This window comes from Oncorhynchus keta, chromosome 14 (assembly GCF_023373465.1).
Source record: "Oncorhynchus keta strain PuntledgeMale-10-30-2019 chromosome 14, Oket_V2, whole genome shotgun sequence".
NCBI classification, from domain to species: Eukaryota; Metazoa; Chordata; class Actinopteri; order Salmoniformes; family Salmonidae; genus Oncorhynchus; species Oncorhynchus keta.
Window position 1 is genome coordinate 33,135,359 of NC_068434.1, and position 8,493 is coordinate 33,143,851.

The following is an 8,493-nucleotide window of genomic DNA, read 5'->3' on the forward strand; positions in this document are numbered from 1 at the left end:
CGAATCCAGCATACCACCTTGCATACCACCCTGCATACCACTGCTGGCATGCTTCTGAAGCTAAGCAGGGTTGGTCCTGGTCAGTTCTTGGATGGGAGATCAGATACTGCTGGAAGTGGTGTTGGAGGGCCAGTAGGAGGCACTCTTTTCTCTGGTCTAAAGATTATCCCAATACCCCAGGGTGGTGATTGGGGACACTGCCCTGTGTAGGGTGTTGTCTTTCAGATGGGACATTAAACAGGTGTCCTGACTCTCTGAGGTCATTAAAGATCCCATGGCACTTATCGTAGGGGTGTTAACCCCGGTGTCCTGGCTAAATTCCTAATCTGGCCCTCAAACCATCATGGTCACCTACTAATCCCCAGTTTACAATTGGCTCTATCATCCCCCTCCTCTCCCCTGTAACTATTCCCCAGGTTGTTGCTGCAAACGAGAAAGTGTTCTCAGTCAACTTACCTGGTAAAATAATGGATAAATAAGAAAATTTATCAAATAAAGCATTTATAATGGATTAGTGAATCGTTGATTAATTTATTAGTCATTAAACCTACTACCACATTTGTAAATGTTATAACCTAGTTATTGACACATTTATAAATAACTTTTAAAGTATTTAATAATGATTCATAAGATAATTCTTTATATGTTTATTACAGGTCCTTCTACTAACTCTATTTGTAAGGCCTCATCCAAAGTGTGGACTATTTATACTTTACAAATGTTTTGAGTGACCAATGTAATTTCTCACAAAAAGATGGACATGAAATTGGTAGACATTTCAGCAGTAACTGATTCTCCATAAGTTCTCAAAATGGCCCTTAGAGTATATCAATGGTTAAACAATAAGCACACAACACAGAGGATATTTAAGAAAATATATAGGACATTGTATTCAAAAACAGTCATACAATAGTGTGATGTGCAACTTCGGACACACTATGCTAAGTAAAATAATGTTTTTAGTCCGAAAATGCTAACATAAGCGTTTATTGGCAGTGACTTTTCTACCAAAACCAGTGTTGATTGCAGTCACTCCTTAGAACAAAAATTTGGTCATCTGCGTGATTAAGTTCTGTGCCCATGCGTGTTAGAAATTGGGAGTTCTGAAGTCTCCACCCTTGCAAAAGGAAACTCTCAGCCAGAGATTTTTGGGCTGAGTTTTCCTTTAAGAGCAGTCCAAAGACTGCTTATGAGGTAAGAAAACAAATATCTGAATACATTATTTCTCTGAACTATCCCATTAAGTGTAAACTGTAAAGAGTAACTCATTTAAAGGCCCAGTAAAGGTGCTGTCAAACAAAGCCAGGTGTAAAATAGTCTGCTCTTAAAAGATATGCATGTAACATTTCTACTTCAATCTACTGCAACACTCACACACACACACACATGTGTGTCAGTGTAGTATGTGTGAGTGTGTGGGTAAAGTCCAGTGATTTTGCATAAAGCCAGTGCAAACTGCAAAAAATAAATAAATGGTGTCAATGTGAATCGTCTGGGTAGCCATTTGATGAACTGTTCTGCAGTCTTATGGCTTGGGGGTAGGAGCTGTTCAGGAGCCTTTTGGTCACAGGTTTGGCACTCCGGTACCAATTGACTGTGGTAGTAAAGAGAACAGTCTATGACTTGGGTGACTGGAGTCTGACAATTTTTAGGGCCTTCCTCTGACACCACCTGGTGTAAAGGTCCTGGATGGCAGGGAGCTCTTCCCCAGTGAGGTACTGGACCATATGCACTACCCTCTGTAGTGCCTTATGGTCGGATGCCAAGCAGTTGCCATACCAAGCAGTGTTGGAGCCAGTCAAGATGCTCTTAATGGTGCAGTTGTATAACTGTTTGAGCATCTGAGGGCCCATGACAAATATTTTCAGCATCCTGAGGAGGAGGAGGTGTTTTCGTGCCCTCTTAACCACTGTGCTGGTGTGTTTGGGCCATGATAAATTGTACAATTTGAATGAATTGTGTAGTACATATTTTGTTTTTACATGACTGTTCAAAACCTGTAAAAGCAATCTGAAAATGTACACATCTAAAGTTCACAGAGTATGCGTCGTTTTCGTTTTCTGACCACAACATCCATCACATGTCTGGCTGTGGGAAACTTATGACATCCTGTGTGTGTGTTTTTGCATTTTCTGTGCCTTCTGGCCTTTGGGCTGTACCTGTGCTTGTTAAGCCAGGTGAATGCACGTGAGTGATGGCTTTAGCACCTTTCATCAAACTTCCAAAATGATTGCATTCTGTGAAAAGGGTGAAAAGAGAAAGTATTTCATAAATTGGTCAGAACATAAATTGGTAACAAATGCCTGAATGTGCTCTCATTTATTATGGACCAATCAAATGAACTTTGAATAAATAATTGTTGCATATAGAATGTTGCCAGCACTAGACATACGTATAACATGTGGAGATCAGTCACAGGAATTGAAAGATGCTTATTTTGTCTTCAGAAGGGCGCTTGAGCAGGATGACGTAAAATGATGCTAAGGCCAGAGGATGCGGACTATGAGTAATCCAGAAAAGAGTGAGTCTGAAAACCCTTCTTTGAAATGTCCTATTGGAGCCTGGTAGATCAGAATATATTTGTCAGTGTCATGTATGAATCACAGAACATGTTTCAGTTTGTGTATGTATTGTACAGAATGTGTATTTCTATGTGGAAATGTCTTTATGGTACACCACATAACTTCCCAGCCATGTATAGCTCACTGTAAGAGTGCCTAGACGCCTGGCTTGCGATGCTACATACAGTACCAGTAAGTTATACCATTGGTCCCTGCACTGCCCCCCTGTAGAAGTTTATCACACGTAAAGAGTAATGCTGTTGGACCTGCAGACATCCTACAGCTGCTGAAGCAGCCTGCCCGGGACACCCGCTCAGCGGTGCGGGCTGTAGACAACATGGAGAACACCCCTAGAAAGATCTACCAAAAAAACACAGCATTCATAAGCGCTCACTCAATGCCACGGGTCTGTCCTGTTTCTCACACACCTGTTTCTCTATCCTGTTTTTCTCACACGTCTCCTTTCTGGCATTTCCCCGGGGTTTAGGAAAAATACCCTGACTGCTCCATACACATGTCCCCATCAACACTCAGATCACACAGCTCACTGGCTCTCTTGTCTGTCTTCCGCACAGACCTAATCTCTGCTGAGGATCTGGAGACTATTGCTGATCTGACTTGCTGCTCAGCCATGGCCCGCCCCCCTTCCTGCAAAACCACCCCAACCTGAAGAGGTTTCGCACAGCCACCAGTGTCTGTAACAAAAGGTAAGCCAAATAATGGCATCAAAGCAACAAGTCTCTACACCATCCTGTTGTTGCACAACACATACTGGCCTAAAATCACAGAAGGAAGGAATTGACTAGTGACGCAAGCCAAAAACATGAATATCACCATGGCATCTCCTTCACTTTTTCAATTTGTATTTCCCTCCCCCCTCTCCAGGGAAAACCCTCGAAGAGGCTCTGTCAACACACCCTTCACCCACTGTCTCCTTGCTGAGTATGAGGATGGCATCTCACTGGCCAAGGGCCGGGATCCGAACATGCAAATCAATGGGAACCTCCTTCCCCTGGTACTACAACCGTATTATCATTACCAATATTATCATACTGATTAAGCTACACTATTAACTATCCTTGTTATCTTGATCCTTAGGATTAAGATAGTGTTAGCAGTACGATCCTTAGTACTCTAGTGGCACTGCAGCAACATTTCCATCAGTCTCACCAGAGGGATTATTTTCTCCAACTGTCCAGGTGAGGGAGGTGTCCAACCGCATCCTGAACATTGCTCTGACCTCCATGCCCACAATGATGTTGCGTGAACACAACCACATGACCCGCACCCGCACCCTCACTCAACTCAACCCTCACTGGACTGGAGAGATCACCTACTAGAAGACACGCAAGATCATGGGAGGCTACTTCCAGGTAATTCAATGAGAGCCTAATAACAAATCTATTTCATTTAGCTCAGTTTCTATCTGTACATGGAGTTCAAAGTTACAAAGGTCATAACATAGTTGTAGTTACCTACACACATGGGTTAGAATTGCTGGGTGATTAAACTGTCACACATGTCCTTCCTCCTCTCACAGGTGATCACCTTCAGGGATTTCCTGTTCCACATTGTGGGCCCCTACTTCATTGCAAGGCAGCTGTCCACCTACCCTGGCTATGATGAGAATATCGACTCCAGCATCTCCAATGTGTTTGCATACCTCTTCGCTCAACTGCCCATCCAGCCCAATATCTTCCAATATCTTCCAATATCTTCCAATATCTTCCATCTGGATGAGAACTACAATGAGAACGCCCAGTTCCCCAGTCAGCTGCTGCACAGGGCCTTCTTTGCCCCCTGGAGGATTGTCTTTGAAGGCACAACTCTCAGTCCCACTTCTCAGGGGAACATTTACATTCACCATAAGTGATTTCCCGTTGTACACTAAAAGTGTATAGATCAAAATAAGGTCGTATTATTATTACTACTAAAGTATAGCTGGATTAGGCCTTACTGCTACCTGCTCCCCCAGGTAGCAGTAAGGCATGATGGGGCGGCAGGTAGCCTAGTAGTTAGAGCGTTGGACTAGTAAACAAAAGGTTGCGAGATTGAATCCCTGAGCCGACAAGGTAAAATTCTGTTGTTCTGCCCCTGAACAAAGCAGTTAACCCACTGTTCCTAGGCCATCATAGAAAATAAGAATTTGTTCTTAACTGACTTACCTAGCTAAAAAAAGGTGGTTTGGACCCTATGTTGAGGTGGCTGGTGGGTTGTCAGGCTAAACTGAACACTCAGGACCACATGATGAGCTGAGGGGTAGGCTGTTTGAGTTTTTTGTTATAAGGTCCCTGGTCATGGGCTCTCTCAACCGAGACCACGGACTCCCCAGTAAGGTACTCCATCTCTCTGTCTCCTATCCTCTATTTCTCCTGCTCTCTGATTAACTGTCTCATCATCTCTACAGTAGAACTTTCCTCCACTTATACCACACATGGGAGGACAAAGCTCTCCACACTGTCTTCTATGTGATACTGTATTTCTGTAAAAGGCTGCCAATTAACACTTCATCTTCTTGTTACCCCTCTCAAGTTACAACAAATGGTGTGGGTTATGTAACCTGTCCCAGGCCCAGAACCTGGCAATGGTGATAAACAACACTGAGCTGGCCCAGAACCTGCTGAACATCTATGGGACTCCTGACAACATTGACTAGGCAGGGTCGTTTATAGACTCTCAATCCACAGCATGTTTGACTGTATTTAACAGAGCCTTTTTTACAAAGGACTCAGCATTGTCTTATTTGGACTTTCATATCTCTGAGTCTTCAGTAATAATTTACAAAAACCCTGTTTTGTGTTGTGTATCAGACTGTGGTGGGAAAACGATAGTCTTCACCAAGGATCAGAAAAAGAGGCTGGGGAAGACATCTCTGGCTCACGTCACCTGTGACAACACTGGCATCGCTGATGTCCCTGGGAGACCCTTCCAGTATCACCCCGTGAGTCCGGTTACACCCTTGGTGAAGACATGCCTGCTTTTGACCCCAGTCCCTGGAAGGACAATGGTAATAGTGAGTGTTGATCTGAGGCCTCGTGTGACATACATCTCTCTTTAACTGAGCCTTACTGAGGTGGGAATGTGTGTGTTCTCAATTTTTTTTTTTTTTGGACCATTCCTCTTTACAACACTGTTTCAGTTGAGCAATATTCTTGGGATGTCTGGTGTGAACTGCTCTCTTGAGGTCATGCCACAGCATTTCAATCGGTTTGAGGTCAGGACTCTGACTGGGCTACTCCAAAGGCGTATTTTCTTCTGTTGAAGCCATTCTGTTGTTGATTTACTTCTGTGTTTTGGGTCGTTGTCCTGTCGCACCACCCAACTTCTATTGAGCTTCAATTGGCGGACAGATAGCCTAACATTCTCCTGAAAAATATCTTGATAAACTTGGGACTTATTTTTTCCGTCGATGATAGCAAGCTGGCCAGGCCCTGAGGCAGCAAAGCAGCCCCAAACCATGATGCTCCCTCCACCATACTTTACAGTGGGCATGAGGTTTTGATGTTGGTGTGCTGTGCCTTTTTTTCTCCACACATAGTGTTGTGTGTTCCTTTCAAACAGCTCAATTGTAGTTTCATCTGTCCACAGAATATTTTGCAAGTAGCGCTGTGGAACATCCAGGTGCACTTTTGCAAACTTCAGACATGCAGCAATTTTTCTTTTGGACAGCAGTCAGTTTCTCCGTGGGGTCCTCCCTTGAACACCATTCTTGTTTAGTGTTTTATGTATTGTAGACTCGTCAACAGAGATGTTAGCATGTTCCAGAGATTTCTGTAAGTCTTTAGCTGACACTCTAGGATTTTTCTTAACCTCATTGAGCATTCTCTGCTGTGTTCTTGCAGTCAACTTTGCAAGACGGCCACTCCTAGGGAGAGTAGGAACATTGCTGAACTTTCTCCTTTTATAGACAATTTGTCTTTCCGTGGACTGATGAACGTCAAGGCTTTTTAAAACTTTGGTAACACTTTCCAGCTTTATGCAAGTCAACAATTCTTAATCTTAGGTCTTCTGAGATCTCTTTTGTTCAAGGCATGGTTCATATCAGGCAATGCTTCTTGTGAAGAGCAAACTCAAATTGTGTGAGTGTTTTTTTATAGGGCGAGGCAGTGCTAACCAACATCTCCAATCTCATCTCATTGATTGGACTCCAGGTTAGCTGACTCCTGACTCCAATTAGCTTTTGGAGAAGTCATTAGACTAGTGGTTCACATACTTTTTTCAACCTACACTGTGAATCTTTAAATTATGTATTCAATATAGACAAGAAAAATACAATAATTAGTGTATTATTAGTTTAAGCACGCTGTGTTTGTCTATTGTCGTGACTTAGATGAAGATCAGATCAAATTTGATGACCAATTTATGCAGAAATCCAGGTAATTCCAAAGGGTTCACATACTTTTTATTGCCACTGTATATGATTACTGTCTGTATTATGTCATAAATATTCTGGTAGTCACTCACTAGGCCTGATGTGAGGTGCTAAGTGGTTATCTGATGAGGTCCCCCAGAGCATAACCACTGTTATGACTAATAGTATTTAACAAGGAGAAGCATAACCACTGTTATGACTAATAGTATTTAACATGGAAAAGCATAACCACTGTTATGACTAATAGTATTTAACAAGGAGAAGCATAACCACTGTTATGACCAATAGTATTTAACATGGAAAAGCATAACCACTGTTATGACTAATAGTATTTAACATGGAAAAGCATAACCACTGTTATGACTAATAGTATTTAACATGGAAAAGCATAACCACTGTTATGACTAATAGTATTTAACATGGAAAAGCATAACCACTGTTATGACTAATAGTATTTAACATGGAAAAGCATAACCACTGCTTGGACTAATAGTGTCTGTTGTAGTGTTGACATCATTCCTAACCTCACTCTCTCTCACTCAGGACCACAAGGGCCACGTGGTTTGCCTGGTATCTCCGCAAAATCTGCCCTCGCCGTGCGGCTCGGCTACAACTACCCCAGGCCAGCCCATCCAATTCTATGAGGTAATCTACAATGGACAGAACCACTACGACACCAGGATGGGGGAGTTCACCTGCGTGGAGCCAGGCGTCTACGAGTTTGAGTTCCATTGCACCATATAACAGAATGTGGGCAGTGTAGACCTGCGGAGAAACGGCCAGCTGGTGCTGCATTCCTTCACCACCCAGCAGAACGGCTACATCACGGCTACTGGAGGCACACTGCTGCAGCTCAACATGGGGGACAAGATCTGGCTGTCAACTTACTACGGTGGCAACAGCATGACCTCTGACAGCTTCTTCTCAGGGCACCTGATCTTCACTGTCCAGAGCCCTCTCTGACCCACAGGTTTCAACTAAGCTACCTTTTCTGTCTTTTAAAATTATTTTTAAAATTCATTTTTTATTATCTTTTAATGTATGATAAGCTTTAACAGATCATCAAGGAGAAAAGAGGTCAGTTCACTGGTTTGTTATACTTGCACTAGGAGAGAAAGAGGAGTGGGAGAGTCACTGATAGGAGAGAAAGAGGAGTGGGAGAGTCACTGATAGGAGAGAAAGAGGAGTGGGAGAGTTACTGATAGGAGAGAAAGAGGAGTGGGAGAGTCACTGATAGGAGAGAAAGAGGAGTGGGCGAGTCACTGATAAGAGAGAAAGAGGAGTGGGAGAGTCACTGATAGGAGAGAAAGAGGAGTGGGAGAGTCACTGATAGGAGAGAAAGAGGAGTGGGAGAGTCACTGATAGGAGAAAGAGGAGTGGGAGAGTCACTGATAGGAGAGAAAGAGGAGTGGGAGAGTCACTGATAGGAGAAAGAGGAGTGGGAGAGTCACTGATAGGAGAGAAAGAGGAGTGGGAGAGTCACTGATAGGAGAAAGAGGAGTGGGAGAGTCACTGATAGGAGAGAAAGAGGAGTGGGATAGTTACTGATAGGAGAGAAAG

General features: G+C 43.2%; 1 pseudogene; it reads left to right on the forward strand.

The window, feature by feature from the left end:
* Nucleotides 1-2,474: 2,474 nt before the first annotated feature.
* LOC118394063 (eosinophil peroxidase-like) lies at nt 2,475-7,896 on the forward strand (annotated as a pseudogene).
* Nucleotides 7,897-8,493: the final 597 nt, after the last annotated feature.